We start from the raw sequence: 23,205 nt of genomic DNA on the forward strand, positions 1-23,205 counted from the left end.
ATTCTTCTGCCTCAGTTATTCTGCTATTGATTCCTTCTAGAGAATTTTTAATTTCATTTTTTGTGTTGCTCTTCATTGTTTATTTGCTCTTTAGTTCTTCTAGATCCTTGTTAAACGTTTCTTGTATTTTCTCCATTCTTTTTCCAAGATCTTGGATCATCTTTACTATCATTACTCTGAATTCTTTTTCAGGTAGACTGCCTATTTCCTCTTCATTTGTAAAGTCTGTTGGGTTTTTGCCTTGCTCCTTCATCTGCTTCATCTGTTTCTCTGTCTTCTCATTTTGCTTAAGTTACTGTGTTTGGGGTCTCCTTTTTGCAGGCTGCAGTTTTGTAGTTCCCATTGTTTCTGGTGTCTGTCCCCAGTGGCTAAGGTTGTTTCATTGGGCTGTGTAGGCTTCCTGGTGGAGGGGACGGGTGCCTGTGTTCTGGTGGATGAGGCTGGATCTTGTCTTTCTGGTGGGCAGTTCCACATCTGGTGGTGTGTTTTGAGGTGTCTGTGACCTTATTATGATTTTAGGTCACCTCTCTGCTAATGGGTGGGGTTGTTTCTGTCTTGCTAGTTATTTGGCATAGGGTGTCCAGTACTGTAGCTTGCTGATCGTTGAGTGGAGCTGGGTCTTACATTGAGATGGAGATCTCTGGGAGAGCTTTCACTTTTTGATATTACATGGAGCTGGGAGGTCCCTGGTGCGCCAACATCCTGAACTCGGCTCTCCCACCTCAGAGGCACAGGCCTGACATCCAGCCAGAGGACCAAGACCCTGTCAGACACATAGCTCAGAAGATAAAGGAGAAAGAAAGAAAGAAAGAAAGAAATAATAAAATAAAATAAAGTTATTAAAATAAAAAATTTAAAAATTTTTAAAGAAAAAAAAGTAATAAAAAAGAAAGAAAGAAGAAAGTAACCAAACAAATCCACCAGTGATAACAAGTGTTAAAAACTGTACTTAAAAAAAACCAAAAAAACAAAAACAGACATACAGAACCCTAAGACAAATGGTAAAAGCAAAGCTATACAGACAAAATCACATAAAGAAGCATACACAAACACACAAAAAGAGAAAAAGGAAAAATATATATATAAAAAAGAAAGGAGGAAGAGAGCAACCAAATCAATAAACAAATCTACCAATGATAATAAACTCTAATTACTATACTAAGATAAACATAAAACCAGAAACAAATCAGATGCAGAAAGCAAACCCCAAGTCTAGAGTTGCTCCCAAAGTCCACCACCTCAATTTGGGATAATTCATTGTCTATTCAGGTATTCCACAGATGCAGGGTACATCAAGTTGAGTGTGGAGATTTAATCTGCTGCTCCTGAGGCTGCTGGGAGAGATTTCCCTTTCTCTCCTTTGTTCGCACAGCTCCCAGGGTTCAGCTTTGGATTTGGACCCGCCTCTGCATGTAGGTCTCCTGAGGGAGTCTGTTCTTCTCTCAGACAGGAAGGGGTTAAAGGAGCAGCTGATTCAGGGGCTCTGGCCTACTCGGGCTGGGGTGAGGGAGGGGTACGGATGTGGGGCGAGCCTGCAGTGGCAGAGGCCAGCGTGACATTGCACCAGCCTGAGGCGTGCCGTGTGTTCTCCCGGGGAAGTTGTCCCTGGATCCTGGGACCCTGGCAGTGGCGGGCTGCACAGGCTCCCAGGAGGGGAGGTGTGGATAGTGACCTGTGCTTGCACTGAGGCTTCTTGGTGGCTGTAGCAGCAGCCTTAGCGTCTCATGCCCACCTCTGGAGCTCGTTTAGGCAGTGCTCTAAATCCCCTCTCCTCATGCACACCGAAACAATAGTCTCTTGCCTCTTCACTAGGTCCAGACTTTTTCCCGGACTCCCTCCTGGCTAGCCGTGGCGCACTAGCCCCCTTCAGGCTGTGTTCACACAGCCAACCCCAGTCCTCTCCCTGGGATCCAACCTCCAAAGCCCGAGCCTCAGCTCCCAGCCCCCCGCCCGCCCCAGCAGGTGAGCAGACAAGCCTCTCGTGCTGGTGGGTGCTGGTCGGCACCGATCCTCTGCGGAAATCTCTCTGTTTTGCTCTCTGCAGCCCTATGGCTGCACTCTCCTCCATGGCTCCAAAGCGTCCCCCTTCCGTCACCAACAGTCTCTGCCCGTGAAGGGGCTTCCTAGTGTGTGGAAACCTTTCCTCCTTCACAGCTCCCTCCCCAAGGTGCAGGTCCCATCCCCATTCTTTGGTCTCTGTTTTTTCTTTTCCCTACCCAGGTACGTGGAGAGTTTCTTGCATTTTGGGAAGTCTGAGGTCTTCTGACAGTGTTCAGTAGGGGTTCTGTAGGAGTTGTTCCACATGTAGATGTATTTCTGATGTATTTGTGGGGAGGAAGGTGATATCCACGTCTTACTCCTCTGCCACCTTGAAGGTTTCCTCCAGAAGAGTCTTAATACTAAACTCTTTGGGAATTTGGGAAATGGAAGGAAATCAACCAAAAACATACTTCTTAGGGGATGCCAGGGAACAGGGCCTTGGGATAGAGGGGCTGCTGCCTCCTGCTGTCAGAAAAGAGAGCAAGTGACAGTTCAATTTGGGGATGAAAAACCTCTCACTTAGAAAGATGAATCTCAGATTGTCCCAGTCGCTCAGATGGAAGGCATTTCATAGTTTGGCAGTCTGGAAGTTTTCTGCTTTATCTCATTTTCAAAGAAGCACTGAGTCCTGCTCTGTCCAAAATGGTAGCCACTAGACACATGTGGCTATTGAATGCTTGAAATGTGGGTGGTCCAAATTGCAATGTGCTGTAGGTACAAAATACACACACTGGAGTTCAGAGACTTAGTATGAAGAAAAGCATGGAAAAGATCTTACTCATATTTTTAATTGATTACTCAGTGAAATGATGATGTCCTAGATATACTGGCTTCAATAAAAGCCATTATCAAAATTAATTTCTCTTCTTTCTTTTTCCTTTTCTTAGATGTGTTTACTAGAAAGTTTAGAATGACCTGTTCATATTTGTGCCTCATAGTAGATTTCTACTGGACGGCCCTGGTCTAGTCAGACAGACCATCACCTTCTTCGTTTCATCTCTCCTTCCAGAGATCACAACTTTACCTACTACAGCAGCAGAACTCAGAAGATCAGTAGTGGAAGAGAAGTACCACCTGATTCTGTATTCATTTCAATATGCTGCATTCTCCTTACCTCAGCAATCTGAGATGGAGTGAAAAAATATGTGTGGCCTGTCTAAACCCTAGGCTTTAATATCTGCTTACTTGCAGTTCCTGTTGATAGAGGGGGGGATTGGCTGCTCTTCTGTCTGCTCCCCTGAGCTCCTCATGTGCCTGGCATCCCAGACACTTGTGCACTGAGAATTGTTACTTCTGGCTCCGCTGCTCACAGATGTAGCTTTGGGAAAGGACCTGCAACAGTTCTCAGAGCATCAGGGAAAAAGGCGGCATGGGGCCAGAATTTTTTCCTTCCAAATGCAGTGTTTATAAATGCAGCTGCGAAGCGCTGGCTTCCCCTCGGCACAGAGCCCGTACACTTGCCACCTCTGTTTTCCTTGAGACTGGAAGAGGCCTCTCCCGGGGGAATCTGCATTTTAAGGTGGAATTCTTCAAAGTCCTAAAGGCCTGCTGTGTACAAAAAAAAAAGAGGCACTAAATGAGGTAATTTCAACTTGATGGCAGACAAAATTGAGGACAATTTTGCCCCCTACTCTCTCTCCTTGTCAAGTCAGCCCCAAGGAAACATCTTGAGTTAATCTTAAAATGACCTATTGGAAATGGATTTGGAGGAGAATTCTAAAGATATAGAGGGATTTGGGTTAAGAGAGAGTAGATGAGATCCTGAGAGTAATAGGTAGCATTTATTAAGCCTTTTTATGGGCCAGGCCCTAATGGAAGCATTAATTCACCCAATCTTCATAACAGTCCTATAAGGTGAATACAATGGTAACTTCCATTTTACAGAAGTGTAAACTGAGGCAAGGCGTCGTTATATCCGTTGCTTAAAGTCATAGGCTGATAAACAGCAAGACTGCTGAGGGTCTAACTCCAGAGCCCATGCCTGGAACCTCTATATGTCCCTGTCTCTCACGTGGGAACAGAGTGCAGAAGAAGTGAGAGAGCTTGGCTTCATCTATCTGCTAAAAACAAGTTTAATCTTCCCTCATATAAGTTCCAAAACTTTATGAGCCTGCAGACATTTCTGTAGCCTCTGAAATATTCATGATCCTTCCTACACTTAATGCAAAGGCTCGGATTGCCTTGGCTCCCCTCAGCGGTGATGGAGAGCATATGCGCAGCAGACAACCTCCTATCTATGATACTTAAAACTGCAGCCCTCTAAAATGTAAGTTTCTTGAGGGAGGGGTTTTTCTGATTTGTCAGTGTGTTCTCAGTTCCCAGGACAGTGTCTGGCTTGTAGTCGGTGTTCACTAAACTACAACTAACCCTTTCCTTCCAGTCCTACTTGAGTAGAAATGAAGAAGAGTTAATACCATTCCTGTTCCAAAGAAATAAGGGGACAGTTACTCAACAGAAGATCATGGTAATATATTTATTATCTCTTATATAATCTTTTAAATTCTTTTCACCCCAGAAACTTTAATTACCAATGGGCAAATGTTTCTCTAATTCTTTGGACGTAATTCCGATGTCACAGTCAAATAATTGGACTTGTAAATTTTAACCAGAATAACTACAAGCAAGTAAACAAACTAAATAATGCAAACATTCCTATTTAACAGACTTTCTTGGATTAAAAAGAAATATTTTTGGTAACCGATCATTTCAGAGAACACATTATCTTCTATTCATTGCATTTATCTCTCCTCGAAAAGTATAAAACAAGTGTTCATTTTTTGTGAGTCAAAATTGCAACATGTATAAATAATTGGTTTTCAATGATGCACGCAAAAAACATCAGAATTTGTTTTAAGTGTAGGAGCAATTGTGGGATATAATTACAGAGCGTGCAGTTCATCACCCTCTTGCTCATTAGTATCTAAGGACCCTCTAATGGATGTTCATTGTTTCTTGGGAATCAAATCTGGCAGGTCAAATCCAAAGAAGATAATTTTCCCTGGTTGTCAAATAGATAATAGTTTCAAAAGCAAATCAACATTTAGAATAGAGGTCTACTCAAAACCCAAATCCCAATTTGATTAGTACTTCAAAAGAAGTATTAATTACAGAGATATAAAATATGCTATGTAAAGCTTACCTCTTCTTATTCGACCCCTCCTCTTTCGATTTCAGTGGGTAGTAGGCAAAAAGCGCATATTGGCTTTGGTTTCAGTGCTCAGGGATGGGCGAAAAAAGCTTTCTTACATAACTAGTGTGTATGTTTGTGTGGGCCTACTCACAACCATTCCTGGCATCGCTGCAAAATTCATAGTGATTTCTTCGTTTTACAAATTTTGCAAACTTTGGCTTATATTTATAATTCTAAACTGCAATTAAAATTCTGTGGCTTTGGGCCCTGGCCTCTAGAGCATTCCCTCTGGGTTAACCTGCAAAGATGAGGGAATGAGTGGGTCCTTATAAACTCACTTATAAGCTCTCTTATAAGCTAGCCAGCTTGGCTTCAAATGCCAGCTTTGGAAGTGAAAGTACATAGGCTCAAAAGCCCTTGGGCATCACCTGCCACACTTGTTATATTATTTACTGCTCTGGCTGCCCCTGTCCTCACCCCTAAACTAATGCAACTCATAAGCTGATCCTGAAGTCTGAAGAGGAGTTGGTAAGATGGAGAAGGGCAGGGATGGGGGAGGTGTTCCAGAGAGTGGGAACAACCTGTGCCCATATTCAAAGGCCAGAGAGAGATGGCACATTTGAGGAGCTGAGAGTAGGATGGAAACAATGGAGCATTGTTTGCATGGGAAGATGAGGCTGGAGTAGTAGTCGCAGTGAGATTCTGGAGAGTTGGACATGACATACACCCCTATGTCCCAATCGATGGCATCATTTGGAAGACCAATGCCCACTCAAAACTCAAACTCTAATTTGATTGGTGCTCAGAAAGAAATGTTAACAATAAGTATCCAAAATATACTATGTAGACCTTACCTCATTTCACTGGCTCTTGCCCTTCTATTTTAGTGGGTAGCATAGGCTAAAGGGGCATATTGGCTGAGGTTGAAACTTTATTCTGAAGGCTAAGGCCGTTTGTTGAAATTTTTTAAAGATGAAAACAACAAAATTAGGTTTTAATTTTAGAAAAGACAAAAACCATTCTAAAGATGTGGTAATGGAAAGGCAAAGAGAGAGAGACAGACACAGGGACAGAGACAGAGACAGAGAAGAGAGATGGATGGATAGGCTTTTAACATGTAGAATTAACAGTCTTTGATGACCTGATGAAGGGGGTGAGTTTAGGCTGACACCCAGGTTCCCAGGTCAGGTAACTTAAAGGATGATGGTGCCATTGATCAAAATAGGTATTATTAACTATTATAGTTATTATTAAGGCACAAATATGAGTGAGAGGATAGAGACTTAAGAAGATAATGTAGGACTTCCCTGGTGGTGCAGTGGTTAAGAATCTGCCTGCCAGTGCAGATGGGTTCGAGCCCTGGTCCAGGAAGATCCCACATGCCACAGAGCAGCTAAGCCTGTGCACCACAACTACTGAGCCTGTGCTCTAGAGCCTACGAGCCACAACTACTGAAGCCCACGCACCTAGAGCCCGTGCTCCGCAGCAAGAGAAGCCGTTGCAATGAGAAGCCTACACACTGCAACAAAGAGCAGCCCCTGCCCCCCACGACTAGAGAAAGCCCATAGGCAGCAAAGAAGACCCAATGCAGCTAAAAATACATTAAAAATTTTATTTTTTAAAAAAGATACTGTAGCTTTATATTTTCCTGTAGCATCTAACTCTAATGTGCACAGCTGAATGAGGAAAACCAACAACATCATTAAAGACAGCAAAGGGATGTCCAGGTCCCACCCTTCAGAGGTTCGGTTTAAGTAGTTAGGCACTGTTTGTTCGTTTGTTTTTTCTCATGATAAAAAAACACAACATGAAATTTACACTTTTAACAGATCTTTAAAGGTACAGTGCAGTATTTTTTAACTATCTGTACATTGTCATACAGCACATCTCTAGAACTTTTTCGTGTTACATGATTGAAACACTATACTCATTGAATAGCAACTCTTCATTTCTCCCTCCTCCTAGTCCTTGGCAATCACCATTCTACTTTCTGCTACTGTGAGTTTTGTGAGTTTGACTGCTTTGGTTATCTCATATAAGTTGAATCATGCAGTATTTGTCTCTCTATGACTGGCTTATTTTACTTAGAATAATGTCCTCAAGTTGTATCCATGTTGTAGCATGACAGGATTTCCTTCTTTATTAAAGTTGAATAATATTCCATTGTATGAATATACCACATCTTCTGTCTATATTCATCTGTTGATGAATATTTAGGTTGGCTCCATATCTTGGCTGTGGTGAACTATGCTGCAGTGAACACTGAGTGTAAATATCTCTTTGAGATTCCAGTTTCTTTTGGATGAATACCTAGATGTGGGATTGTTGGATCATACTGTAGTTCTATTTTTCACTTTTTGAGCAACATCCATACTATTCTCCACAATGGCTACACCAGTTTACATTTCCACCAACAGTACTCAACCAGGTATAGAGAGTTAGTCCCTGACTATATATTCATTCATTCATGAAATACTTCCTGAGTTCACCATAGATATCAGTGCCTTTCTGGGTCCTCTAGTGTTATTGTTTCCAGTCTACTAGCTCTGTGAAGTAGGTATTATTGTACCCATTTTACAGATAAATGAGTGGCAAAGAATGGTACAACAGAGTCACAGTTAAGAAGTGACTAGAACATTAGTTCCATAAAGGCAGGGATCTTTGCCGTGTCCACTGCTGTATCCATAATCCCAGGACACTCTCTGGTATTGTAAGCACTCAAAATATATTTGTGGAAGAGGCTGAGCTGGGGATTGGATATGGTTCTGCTAGCTGTGTCTGGATCTGCTGCTTTCCCCTCATACCTAGTTGCTCTCAGCTCGACCTCTCCATGCCTTCCCCCTCTTAATTCAGAGGAAGCAGTGTCCCCCTCACCCCACCCCAGGCAGCTTTGCGCGGCTGCATCTTATTTTGTGAGGCTGTGAGGGATGCATCTGACTGGGTCCTTGAGCACATTGTGGAGAGGGCATTTATTCATCCAGGAAATATCCATTTACATACTAAAATCTGGTTGCTCTGGAAGGTTAGATGAATACAATATCTACTGTGTATTTGCAGGGAGCTAAATAAGTCAAATTCAGCAGTATTTAACAAAATACTATGTCATAGTAGTAACAGAGTAACAATCAAGAAATGGTTTCAGTGAAAATATCCAGAATGCCCTATATTGACAAAGCTATTTTAACTTCATCTCTTAATCGAAATTATTTTCACTTGTATTTTAACAACCTTTGCACTATTAAATGACACTCTTGTTTCCAAAATATGCCTGATAAAATAAAAACACGAGCTTGTTTCTGAAACTTAAATGTGAAAGCTTTCAGGAAAAAAAAAAAAGAAGAAATGGAATATATGTACTGTTTTCTATAATTTTTATTTTATCTTTTTAGAGTACTCAGATGAGGATTTGAGAAATCTTCATGTCACTCTGTTAATAAAGCCACAGTGAGCACTTAATGCTGCTTCTACTTCCCACACACAAACTTTCTAATTATAAAAGGACCTTTTCAGACTTATTCAGGGCATATAATCTTATTTGCAGCTCCTAATTGGAGGACTGTGTTTGTTGAAAAGAACAGAAGTCTTCAGTCATTTAAAACAAAGCTGGCTCATCAACCCCTGTGGGAAGAAAAGAACTATTTATTTTATCCGTTAATCCCAAATACAAACACAATAAAGCTGTCTTTTCTAATAGTGACCTATTTCATGTTAAATTGGGATAAAGCTAGCTTTGCTCAATAAGACTATTGTGGTCAACAAAAAAAGTCAATCTTATTAGGATTCCCACTGAATACCTTCCAATAATTTATCCTTTAAAATGCTGAGCCCAAATCCCAGTTGAATTCTTTATGTTGTCTGACACAAAATGCAAATATGGAAGGGAAATAACCTCAACTAGTGAGCCCCATCTAGTGACAGGGAAGTAAATTGCTGTTCAAAAACCTGGTCTGTAATTATCCCCTACCTTTAACTGATTTTAAAATTTTTCTATCTGTGTCTAAGCCCTTATGTTTTAGTTTCTCTGGTTTTTTTGCCTACACTTTTATTTCTGAGAATAGATAATTTTTTATACCAAGCAATTTTTTTCTTTTTTGTAATTAAAGTATAGTTGATTTACTAGACTTTTCTTGATAACTTAAATTTCAGTTCTACAAAAATTAACATTGCTGAAAATTAGCCACATTTCCCCATTTATAGTTGAAGTTTAAAATGTGGGCAGCCATAGGGACTTCCTTGGTGGTCCAGGGGCTTAGACTCCATGCTTCCAATGCAGGGGGTCAGGGGACTAGATCCCGTATGCCGCAACGATGATGCTGTGTGCTGCAACTAAGACCCGATGCAGCCAAATAAATTAATAAAATAAATATAAAAAAATAAAATAAAATAAAATGTGGGCAGCCAGATTCCTTGAATAGCACTACATAGCATTTATATATTAAACTGTTTGATGTAAATAATATTATTCATTTATCAAATGTATTTAATCAAAAGACTCCAAACGTTCTTTATGCATAAGAAATTTAGAGGAACAAGACTGGGTCATAGAAAAATCCAGTGAGACATCTAAGGACATTAAAGCTTTCAAAGCTTACTTATTTGGGCAATATCTACATTTGACAATTATAGTGGCTCAGAGGTCAGTTCCTTTTAGCTGACTACATTAGAAGTTAATTTTGGTGTGTCTGCATTCCATGCTTCTGCATTTGTTGACTTTTACTATCACAATAATAAACATGTCAAAAACAGAATAAGGCTACAGCAGGGATCAACTCCAGTCGTACATGGGAAATGCTTCTGTTAATGATTCTGCCTTATAAATGCAAACTTTCTTTGTTCCCAGAAAGAACAAGTTGATAATAGCCATATGTCATTTAAAAATGAAATAGAACATATTCCTCAATTTATCTACACTTGAGTTATTTTCAAAAATATCTTTCCACTAGCCTATGTGCCCAAACACCAGAAGCAGACCTAGGTATAGGAGGTTTCTGGGTTATAGAGGAAAGAACCAAGGACTCAAGTTCAAGTCCTAACATTACCCTTCACTGGCTGCATGACCTTGGGATAGTCTTACCTCCCATGAAGTTCCTATGAGCTCAGACTATGAAGCAAATGATACCTGCTCCTCCACTTCCCAGCTGCTAGACTTTAGACAAAATACTTCTCAAAGCCTTGATTTCTTTAATGTGTATCATGATATTTACTTCATAAAGTTGTTATGAGGAATTGATTGAGTAATGTGTGTGAGGTGCTGAGCTTGGGGTCTGGCACATAACAGAGTGCTCAGTAAGTATTATTATCACTTACAAAATGGAGGGATAAGCGTCCACCTCTCAAAACTGTTGGGAAGACCCAACGAGATGACATTTGGGAATGTATTGGTCAACTCTATGGCACTCTGTAAATGTTATGGATTAGAACAAACCTAGTAGGACACTCAGAGAAGGGTTAAGAGAGAAGGAAGGAGGTTGTAATTGGAGAACATGGGGCTTTCATAGATCAGCGCAAGCTCTATGGGCTGAACAGCATTTTTTTAGGTTTAGTGATTTGTACTGTTGGCTTCCATTCTGTTGGGGGATGCAAATTCCTGAAGAGAATGAAATGATCAAGTTTGAAGGGGTATTATGTAATTTGGTTTCCTCATTCTATTGAGGAAACTAATGCCCCTTTCTTCTACAGAGGTCTCTGAGCACTTGACATTTTTTAGGAATTTTAAATGCTTTGTTTAATGTCTGCCTTTGCTTCTGCATGGTAAGTGCCATGAGGACAGGGGCCATGGCTGTTTGATTCCCACTATACTCTCGGCCATAGCTCAGGGTCCAGCACCCTGTCTGGTTCATTGTCTACACATGGTAATTGCTGACAAGCTCAGAGATGTCACATAGCAAGGAAGTTGAGACCATGCACTCTGCAGGGAGGAAAAGCTGGGTACAAATTTGACCTCTCTGTTTACATCCTGTGTGACCTTGGGCAAGTTACTTAGCTTCTCTGATCCTCAGTTTCCTTATCTGTAAAACAGGACTAATAATGACAAAGCCTATTTCATCAGGTTGTTGCAGAGATTAATGAGCTAATTCACATCTAGTGCCTAAAACCATGTATCAATAACTATTAATTTTTCTAAACCAAGATAAAGTCAACCAAGATAAAGTCAATCAGAGGGAGTTCTGGAACAAGAATCCTACGTAGGTCTTGCTCTTTATTTTTATTCCTCCAATATTCCTCAACCCCTCTGCCCAGACCACTTTCTAAAACCATTCAATCTAATCAGATAAAAATAGCAACACAAAATAAAGTACTGGGCAATTCACTTAGAGGTGCTGCAATCTCTCAAAATACTAGCAGCAAGTTTCAGGAACTCATCTGAATGGTGGTAAAGGGCTTATTATTGCTAATAACCTCCCAAAGTCTAAAGCACAGAGCTGAACAGAGCATTTTATATTTTGCTTTAACAGTTGGTCCTTAAGGGTTTGATGATCAGATACAGGCATGACTGGATTATGAAAATTGCATGTTTAAAAATATCTCTGCAACTCACTCCTAGATGACTTTTAGCAAGTGAACTAACTGTTAGCCTCCTGGAAGATTAGATGTCAAGATAATTAACTCTCTGCCACATGGACTCTCTCTGTTTCAAATCTCATTCTCCTTTCTTTCCTATGTCTCTTAGTTGACACAACTCATTATTACTTTACGCCCGAGTTCTTCAATTTCTTGTCAGTGAACACATAAACCATCTCCTTTTCATGACTTATCACACCTAACACTCAATTCACACTATTTTGATGTTATATTTTACAATTCTCTGTGTATCCAAATATCATAGAAAACAAAGATCAAGTTAGCCAGGTAAAGCAGACATAGGAGCATTGCCTATGATAACCCATCCTCCTAGCTCTCCTTGCTCTTCAGAAGCCCATGTGCCACAAAGAAAGTGAAATGCACAGTTTCGCATTTCATTTCATGACCAGAGGACTGTGAATTTCTACTTTCATTGTCTAACGTTGGAGTCTGTGAGATTTTCCATTTCATTATTCTATACGACCTGGACTTGGCCTTATGCAACTGGAGAATAACTTTCTCTTTTCTATTATAAATGGAGCCAATGAAAAGCTAGACTAAAAAAGAAAAAGCTGGAATGGGGAATTATCCAAAGGAACCATACAATTATAGAAATTTCTGGCTGGAAGAATGTTGAAAGGCCACCTGTCCACCTCACTGCACCTTAGCCTGCCCACGCCAATCCAGCAGGTAAATTTTGGTTCCTGTTTCAGAAGAATCCACAGCATACAATGCCTCTGCCCTCCATTTAAGAAAGTTCTTCATGTATGCAGCTTAATACCTTTTCCCCGTCCAGTTCAGATTCTTTCCTTTCTGTTGTTAGGAATAAAAGTTGCTTAGTTTCATGTCACCTGGAAATACAGATCTTCCTTCACTTATGATGGGGTTGTATCTCAATAAACCCATGGTAAGTTGAAAATATTGTAAGTCAAAATGCGTTTAATACACTTAAGCCCAGAACATCATAGCTGAGCCTAGCTCACCTTAAACATGCCTACAGTTGGGCAAAATCATCTGACACAAATCCTGTCTTATAATCGTGTTGAATATTTCATGAAATGTATTGACTACTGTACTGAAAGTGTAGACCAGAATGGTCATCTGGGTAGAGAATGGTTATAAGTATATCAGTTGTTCACCTTCATGATCATATTACTGACTGGGAGCTGTGGTGGCTACTGCTGCCCAGCGTCTCGAGAGAGTGTCTTACCAACATCACTAGCTCGGGAAAAGAGCAAAACTCAAAATTCCGAAGTACAGTCTTTCTTGAACGTGTATCACTTTCGCACCATCGTAAAGTTGAAAATTTGTTAAGTTGAGCCATCATAAGTCGGGACGTCTGTACAGATATCCCTCAGGCAGGAAGGCGAGCCTACTTCACCACCCAGCCCTTTCCCTGCCCATGACTTTTGGAGTTTGCTTCTCTGCTGTTGCCACGAGCTGATTAATTGTGGAAATTCCAGGATTTCCTGAAAATAGTCTTGAACTGTACCAGTGTTTGAGGTAGAAGAAAAGAGGACAAGGAATGTTTTCCTTCTTTCCTTTGCCAGCATCACGGCACCATTCCTTAGATGCTGACTACTTCCTCACCCACACCCACCTTCACAGCTCAGAAAAGGGGGGACAAAATCGAAGACCTATCTAACAGCTTTAGCTTCATGCTTGGCTCCATCCCAAATCCAGCTCTTCTCAAAACTCTAAGGAAAGGCCTAAGAGTTTTCTAAGATTTATTCAGACCCAGGAATTGTTCCCCAAAGACCTAAAACATGCAGGAAATGTCCTGTACCCCACTCCCACCTGCGATCATGAGCATAGGTCCTTATTTAACTTATTTTTAATGCTGAGCATGACTTGATAGATCATGACTTATTGACCTATTTTCGACATGCATCTATCTTAGGTTTTTTAACCCAGCAATCAGTCCATTGAACTCTAGGTGATCTGGCAATACGTGTAATGAAAAGAGCACGAGTTTGGGGGTCAGGCCAACCTTGGTCCGATGCTCCACTATTTCATTTACTGTAGAAGGACTTTGGTCAAGTTGCTTAACTCTCAGCTCCAGGTTTCTTATGTGTAAAATGGAGCTAATACCAACTTCAGAGTTTGATATGAGGATTAAAGACAGAGCTAACATGCATTTGGGGTTTGGGGTTAGTAGATGCAAACTATTATATATAGGATGGATAAACAACAAGGTCCTACTGTATAGCACAGAGAACTATATTCAATATCCTGTGATAAACCATAACGAAAAAGAATATGAAAAAGAATGTATGTATATGTATAACTGAATCACTCTGCTGTATAGCAGAAATTAACACATCACTGTAAATCAACTATACTTCAATTTTTTTTTTAATTAAAAAACAGAAGAAAGAGTTAACATATGGAAAGCGCCCAGCACAGTGCCTGGCATAAGCTAATTGCTTCAAACCAATTTCTCTCCTCCACCGGCTATAGGGACAGAGCTATCCAGAACCATGACCTTTCATCGGCTTCATCACTGAAATGGAGCTGCCTTAATAGCAACCCTCAGCAGGACTGTTAATAGCAGAGACAGTGAGTATAATTATAAGGGTCTTCACCATGTACTTGTGCCGTGCCCAGTATTGTGCTGGAATCTGAGAACAGAAAGGCAGGAGGACTCATGGTCCCATCTCATGGCACCCTACAACACAGAAGCAGTGGGGGCACATGTGAGGTCTTTTCATGAATACCTCAGCCCGGAGTCATATCAGGATTGGAAAGATTTCGGAAGGCCTAATCACCAAGAAGATTATGGTGCTGCTACCCCAACATATAATTAAAAATAAAAACAGTACTAAACGATAATTAAGTGTAGAGAAGCAGAGCAACGTTCTGATATTTTCCCCACTGCAATGACAGTCCTAGTACTTCTTTTGAAAGATCAATTTACAGAAAATTTTTTAAAACGATGTTTTGGGGGTGCCCTCATTTTGTAGGTAACTAGTCTGCTGGTAGCGTAACACAGCATGATCCCAAAGTCTCTCCCAATGTTCAGTGACTGCTTCAGAAGGCAGGCCGAGAGCACAGAAGCCAGAGGTCTCAATAATTCACAAACTACTTGACAAATCCCACAAAGAATGGAGAGGTTATTGTACATTTTGATATAGGTTCAAATCAACATTTTAAAAAAGTAAATTGGGGGCTTCCCTGGTGGTGCAGTGGTTGAGAGTCCGCCTGCTGATGCAGGGAATACGGGTTCGTGCCCCAGTCCGGGAAGATCCCACATGCCGCGGAGTGGCTGGGCCCGTGAGCCATGGCCACTGAGTCTGCGAGTCCGGAGCCTGTGCTCTGCAACGGGAGAGGCCACAACAGTGAGAGGCCCGTGTACCGCAAAAAAAATATTATAATAATAATAATAAAATAAATTTAAAAAGTAAATTGAAACCCTCTCCAAACATATGGGTGGACTGGGATGGACTTTTCACAAACGGGACAATAGAAAGGTCATATTTAGATAAGCAAGTTGTAGAATCAATTACATATTATGTCTTAAAAGATGACCTCACCACTGAACTGCACCATCTGGATCTGTTACAACAGAGACAAATTGCCAGGAATGATGGTGACAGGAGATATTCATTAGGATGCAAAGGCACTGCTTTTTCTTTGTTTTTTGCTTTCTTTAACTGAAGACGTTCTCTCTGGAGGATAGAGTCCCACTCGCAGGCAAGTTTGCAGTACCTGGTAAGACTTATCTGGAGATCTAGCTAACAGCCATCACATTTGGAACCACTCACCTTTACACCACAAATCAAACAGAGAAGCACCAAGAAAGACCCAGAAACCCTGACAGAGAACTTTTTCAAGCAGAGATGAAACCAACTTACATAGCCACTGTAAGTAGTTAATAAAATCCATTTTACATTCCATCTACTTAGATTTCCATTACATCCTGTTCTGTTTCAAACACACATTTTTCTTTTGGATTGTTAGGCAATAAAAAGTCAAGCCATTTATCAAGCAAGCAGTGTCTTAGAATTCCTTTCAAATGTTTTACCATTTTCAGGAAATACTGTGGCTTCTATAATTAATCTCCCAGTAGAAAGCTGTTTCAGAAAGACGCCGGTACAGCGGAAAGAAAAGTCTTTTCTTTATGAGAGTTTTTTGGTTCTTGTGAGTGGAAATGTTCAGAAACAGATGCTGGTGGTATTGTCACATATTGCAAACTGTCCATTTCAGATAAAGAGAGAAAAAAACAATAGAGTATGGATTCCTTCTCCCAAAACTGTCCTGTGACAGAGCTGTTGTTAAATGGGCCACACCGGCAACTCAGTGTTGGTCTAAGATGAGAGTCACTCTTCAGAGCAAGGCTGAGTTTCCACAGTTCTTACACTTGATGGAAGCAGAAGTAACGTGAGGAGTCCCTGTCCACACATCCACCCCCCTTGTCTTTGGTAATATAAGCTACATTTTCCATGTCTCAGTCCTAGTTCTAATCATTTTACACATATTCACTCACTTAATCCTCACAACAACTCTCTGAGGAGGGTACTGATATGATACCCAGTTTTCAGATTAGAAAATTGATGCTAGGGACTCCCCTGGTGGTCCAGCGCTTAAGACTCCACACTTCCAATGCAGGGGGCACAGGTTCGATCCCTGGTCAGGGAACTAGGATCCCACATGCCAAGTGGCATGGCAAAAAAAAAAAAAAGAAAGAAGAAAAAGAAAATTGATGCCAGGGGAGACTCCCCGAGGAGTGAGTCCAGTAGCCAAATCCAGGCAGCCTGGCTGAGTCCAGCCTCACAGTGCAGCCGCTGCAGGCAGTAGGATGTACCATTTTCAATTCTCACCATCTCCTTTGTGCTGGCACACAGTAGGGGCATTCAGTCATCTCATTCTCCATGGAAATGGAGGAACGTGGGTGCTACGTGGTTTGCCAAAAGTCATGTACAAGACAGTTAAGAGCTCAGGCTCCTTGACTTTTAGGCCAACTTTTCCTACTTTATAGCCTTCTTCCTCTTCATGTAAAAAATAAATAAATAAAACCAGCAAAACTAAAGCTCTTGCTTTACTTCTTTCTATGATGTGTCCTCCTGAGTCCCAGGAAAGGGCAGGAGGCCTTGTTGGCCTGTAATACCGAGCAGAGCAAACCTCACTCTGGGCTTGGGTTCTGCCCAAAGTATCCATGGCTCTGCTCCTCGAAGGCAAATACGTGGTTTGTTTGACCTCCCACCTGAATTGAAGGTTTTGAAATGACTTAATCTCACCCTCAGACAGATTAATAATAAATATTAAGAAGTGCTTCCAACTTTAGGGTATGCAAGGGATCAAGAAAACAATTAGGGAAACCAGAGAATCTGGATGATCTCCAGGGTAATGTTCTGGTTTCCTCCAAGAAACTTGATGGGAAGATCGTCTTTACTTCTTCAGTGCTGCGTTTACATTTTTGTTTGTTTCATTTTAGCTTTTTTAAAATTTAATCTTATTTTATATTGAGGTATAGTTGACTTACAATGTTGTGTTAGTTTCAGGTGTACAGCAAAATGGTTCCGTTATACATATACATATATCCATTCTTTTTCAGATTCTTTTCCCATATAGTTTATTACAGAATATTGAGGAGAGTTCTCTGTGCTATACAATAGGTCCTTGCTGATGATCTATTTTATATGTAGTAGTGTGTTTATGTTAATCTCAACCTCCTATTTTATCCCTCTCCTCCTCATTTTGGCTTTTAAACAGAGTTATGCTGAGGGCTCAGGTGGCTTCTGTGGGCCAATCTGACCCCCAGATCAACCTCAGTCTGAAGACATTTAGGCATTATTTCATCTACCTGGCAACCTGATGCACTTACCAGAGTGTTTTCTTCACACAAGGGGAAAGCTTGGTTGTGATGAAACCACAGGCAATGCAGTGCACAGATAGGACTCAGCCTCTAACAATGTCACCTGATGAAGCAGACAATCATCCTCATGCACGGAAAATCTTGAGTCACGTGAATGCCATCTGTATTTATTAGAGTACAGGAAACAGGAAGAGAGGGCTCATGCCAAACGGGTATTTAGGAGAGTTTTATAAAGGGAGCATTTTACAAAGATGGGGGCAGGGTGAGATAGGGGTAGGCTGTTAAGAGATACAAACTACTGTGTATAAAATAAACTACAAGGATATATTGGACAGCACAGGGAATACAGCCAATATTTTATAATAACTACAAATGGAGTATAATCTATAAAAATTTTGAATCACTATGTTGTACAACTGAAACTAATATAATATTTTATTTTATTTTTTATTTTTATTTATTTTTTTTTTGTGGTACACGAGCCTCACTGTTGTGGCCTCTCCCATTGCGGCGGAGCGCAGACTCCAGACGCGCAGGCTCAGCGGCCATGGCTCACGGGCCCAGCCGCTCCGCGTCACGTGGGATCTTCCCAGACCGGGGCACGAACCCGTGTCCCCTGCATCGGCAGGCGGACTCTCAACCACTGCGCCACCAGGGAAGCCCTAATATAATATTTTAAATCAACTATACCACAATTTTAAAAGTCATAAACTCTCAAGAAATATGGGAAAATATGAACAATGGCAGGTTAAGTGAAGAAGCAGGAAAAAAAATTATTCATGTCATGTTTATGACTGTTAAATATGTTGACTATTAACAGAAAAACAAAAATTATAAGAGTTGTGTTTAGGTTATGGGTATTTTTCTCTTTTTTGCTAAACTTGTAATGGTATTATTCCATTTTTATAATGCAAAAATAAACAAGACTTTTTAAGGAGTAAAAAAAAAGAAAGATGAGAGCAGGGTTTAGAGAGACAACACAAGAGATGGTGTAGTATCCCAGGGCTAGCACCCACAGGGAGCCATCACCCCTAGATTTAAAGGGAATGGTTTATGGGAACCAGAAAGAGAGCTGCATGGGGAGAGCCATATGACAGCAGCTGTGACTTCTTCGAGGGACACAGAAACCCACGGTGAACCCACACACAGGGGGAGATGGGGGACTAGACACTCCAACTGCAACTCTCCTGCCCATTGACCAAGCCCAACCGGAGAACAAGGTAGCCTAACAGATGCAGTCCATGGGGGAGAGCCTGCCAGGGCCCAGTGTAGGGAGGGGGACAGAAAGAAGATACCCAGCTCACCATCTCATTAAGTTTCTGAGGTACAATAACATCAGCACACCCTCCTGCTGTGACGTGAGTAGTTTAATAAAGAATTAATTAGGGAAAAATACCCTCTGCATACATGGAATTAGGTGGCTAATTTTATGCCAATGGCAGAAATTAGCATTGTAAATTCCTCCTTGTGTTTTATGAGTCAGAACTGGATACACCTAAGAGTCTTAGGAATATGAACTTCAAAACAGGCCCTCTGATAACCTGCAAAGGAGAGAGCCAGTGGAAATCTGCTCCTGCCACGACAATGGCCACAACAGAACAGGAATGTAGGTTTAAGAAAGAGGGTCATTGGGAGTTGAAATTATTGACATAAAATCTCTTGGAGGCACACATTGCATTGAGAGGCCATATTTTAATGGAGTTAATAAAGCCTGTTTTTTTTTTTGTCTTACCTTGTTTTGTCTGACTTCCTTTAGCAGTTTAGGTAGAAGACTAATCAGAAGGTGGGAAGATAGGGAAATCTGGAGAAGCATCCTGGGGTGCTTTAGAGGTGCCCAAAGTCAATTAGGCTACCCAGGGATCATGGTGAACCAGGGGCCCAATCACTTGGCTGGGGTCTCTCTTATCGGAGAGCATTTGGTGTTTGGATAACAGCATGATGTGGTGTTTCAAGCAAAGGCTTTTGAGTCCAGCTATTAACTGGGTCACTTGAGTGAGTTAGATAACCTATAGAAGCCTCAGTTTCTTGGTTAATGAAATGGGTACAATACCTATTTCTTCTAGGTTTGTTTTGTGAATTAAATGAGATCATGTATTTAAAATACTTGAAACAGTATCTAGCACATAACTGGTGTTCAATAAATAGCATATACGTGTCTAGAAATGCATTCATATATATAGATACATATATGCATATCTATTTATAACTAGAACCATCTGGCCTTCATAAGGGGTGGGAGTGATCATGATTGGTCACAGGGGCCCTTTGGCCATGAGAATGCAGCGTGACAAGAGGCTCTTCCTTTTTCTTCCTCTTTCTAGCGGCCCCTCTCCAAAAACATACATACTTAAGTTGGCTCTCTCCTTTCAGCTGTGTCCCCAAATTCTTCCTGACCCTATATCCTGAGACACATATATCCATATATGTACCTTAGAGATTGTTCTCTTTAAAAAATTCTGTTTGAGTAATTAACATACACTTACTAAGTTAATTGTAAGTTTGTCAGTATTTAGGATATCATAACAAAGTCTTAGATGCCTCATCTCTTCCACTGTCTTCTCTCATCTCACAAACTGCTTTATGGTGAAAGTGTTGGTTTTTTTAAAGTTCTGCTATGATTTGGGAGCAGAGGTCAGAAAATTCTGTTTGTTACACTTTAATTTGACCAGAATGGAAGTAAAGATTTCGATTTAGTGGATATATTTGTTTGTTTCACTTATTACTGACTGGAGAATGCACCTTAGCCTCTCCATGAATGCTGGTTTAAAAATGTTATGTATTTTTAATATTTTTAAGGGATTTTAAAATGTGTTGCCTTAGGTGATTAATGCAAATGCAAAAGGTTCCACAATTCCACTAGCTCATTAGAAATTTCATTCTTGGGCCTATATTCTTGAAAGGTATTGACCCCTACCAACAGCTAATACTGTAAAAGCTGACAGGCCAGTTTAACCTCCTAATTGCATTCTCTGCATCCTGCATTTGACCTTCCAGAGACAACTTGATGGGTTTCTGCCATATTAATTACTCCTTGCTGTTTTGCAGTGATCCTTTAACAATCCAAGCCTAGTGGATGAATGCATGAACCTTTCTAGGCTCCAGGGAAGAAGATGGAATGACAATTTAAAAGCACCCAGTGTAATTTTCCACTACCAACCTTATTTTCTTTCCGTATAATGGTGAAAAAAGACCTCTGGAGTGATTTTGTATTTGTTGTATTCTATAAGTTCTTGCAAATTTTTGACACTTTCTAAAATACCTTTGAAACTATGAGACCTCATCTGTAATACCCTCTTTCGATTATTATGCATTATATAATCAATACATTTATTATTAGGCAATATTACTTTAACACCTGAGTCTTTTTTTTCATTTTTATTTTTATTTTATTTTTACTATAGATGCTTTCATCAGCTGTGGTATTTTTTAATATACAATTTTTAAAGGTTACACTCCATTTACAGTTATTATAAAATATTGGCTATATTTTCTATGTTGTACAACACATCCTTGTAGCCTACTGTATACCCAATAGTTTGTACCTTTCAATCTCCCAACCCTAGATTGCATGCCATCCTCCTACTGATAACCATTAGTTTGTTCTCTATATCTGTTAGTCTGCTTTTTTTGGTTACATTCACTAGTTTGTCATATTTTTAAGATTCCACATGTAAGTTTAACACCTGAACCTTAACTTTGTCTTAAGTGTCATTAATGAGACCTAATGTGCAAAGGTTCATTTAATTTTCCACTCCTAATACTCTTTGTCTGAGGTTGAGTTTGTCTTCCTAATGAACTAGCCAACAGTCATGATTGCTGAACAGTCTTCCTCCCTACTTGTTTGTTAGACCACTTGCAGTTTACACTTTCCCTCTTCGTCTCCTTCGTATGGAGCGGGATTTCACCTGTTTGGGTCATTTTCCTCTCCCTGCACTGAGCCATTTCAGAATTAGACCTGAACATTTCCAATGTCTGCATTTGGAAGACTGCTTACAGCTCAGCCCATTCTCATGGACCGTGTGAGGGTATTAAATGGAAGTCCCCTATGCCAAAACTGGATTCTAGAATCCAATTTTTTCCTGCTCCCTGTGTCCCTTCATCACTCAGGTCTTTTAATTCAACAACTCTCACTAGCCATATTTTCTTTAATGGCAAAATGTGATTGAATAGGTATCAAATAATTCGGATGGAGTCTCCCATCTACATCCTTGTGTCTATTTATGCATGTGTGTCTTGAGTACGTGCTTTGTGTGAAGCAATTTACACTTAATCCACACAGCAATCCTCCAAGACAGATACTAGGATGGAGACTTTTTCGGTGAGAGACAGCTTAGAGGGTTTAAATGATTCATTGAACTGGGTTTAAATAATTTACCTGAGTTAGTAATAGTGGACCTGAAATTAAAACACAGCTTTACCTGACTCTAGAGTGTGTGCTTTTAACTTCTACATCATACTGAAAATCTAAAAAACTTAAGTCACTTGGCTTTTTGGTGCCTGTCCTGGGTTCATTGAGAAGCAGTGATTGAGAATGCAAGAGTCTAGAGGCTGAATTTGAAATCTGTCTCCTTCACTTACTGGTTGTGTGACATTGGACAAGTTACTTTGCTTTGCTTTGGTTTCCTCAGCTATGAAATGGGGGAAAATATGAGCAACAAAACTCCTCAGGCTACATGGAGGATTATATTCATGTAAAGTGCTTAGGCCTGACACACAGTAGGTGCTCTTTAAAAGCAGCAATAATAAAAACAGTTCAATAAATGTAAGCAAGTATTGTTATTATTGCCTTATTCGCCCCAAATAGATCTGATGTAGTGTCTACACTAAGTGATTGCTCTAATGATTCTCGTTGAGCCCTTGAAAGTCTAAAGTTCTCTGGTTGTATATTGTCTATAAAATCTACTTATTCCTCAGCCTAGAACACAATGGTAGAAGAAGGCCTGGGGAAGCTTGCTTGGGTGTAGAGACTAGGCATGGTATTGAAACGGCAGGAGTGATAAGTCTTGCCCTTCATCGGCTGCAAGAAGTGTGTGGTTATGTGGATAAGACCAGGAGGGAGAACTAAGAAATTTGGCTATCAACCTGTGCTGCAGGCTTGTTATTGACACTTGGGTAATTAACATAATCTAAAGCTCAAGCTCGTTATCCTTTCTAGGAAGAGGAGGATACCATATCTATGCAACCTAATTTCAGAGAAGGATTAGGAAGCAGAAAAAGAAGTTAAAAATTGAGAGGATAATAATAGCTTTGTATCTTTATATCACCAATGGACTCTCCTCTAGGGAGCAGGAAATGGATAGGGCCAAGCCAGATAGGTAATTACTAGGGAATGAATAAACGGATATCTGGCAATCAGTAGGATGCTTACTACAGGCAAGGAGTTGCCCTTGACATCATGAAAAGATACATAAAGAACAAAGTCCTGACTTAAAGGGGATGTGATTTACTTAATGAGCAAGATAAAAAACGATAACTAATAATAAAGGAGTTTATATACTGGGTGAGTGGTGCAATCCAAAAGGCTAGAGAGCAAATTTTCCCGTTATAAACACCTGCTGCACCATTTAATTAAGTGCAGCTTTTTTTTTTTTTTTTTCCGGTACTGGGGCCTCTCACTGTTGTGGCCTCTCCCGTTGTGCAGCACAGGCTCCAGACGCGC

Source organism: Kogia breviceps, chromosome 6, assembly GCF_026419965.1.
Source record: "Kogia breviceps isolate mKogBre1 chromosome 6, mKogBre1 haplotype 1, whole genome shotgun sequence".
NCBI lineage: Eukaryota > Metazoa > Chordata > Mammalia > Artiodactyla > Physeteridae > Kogia > Kogia breviceps.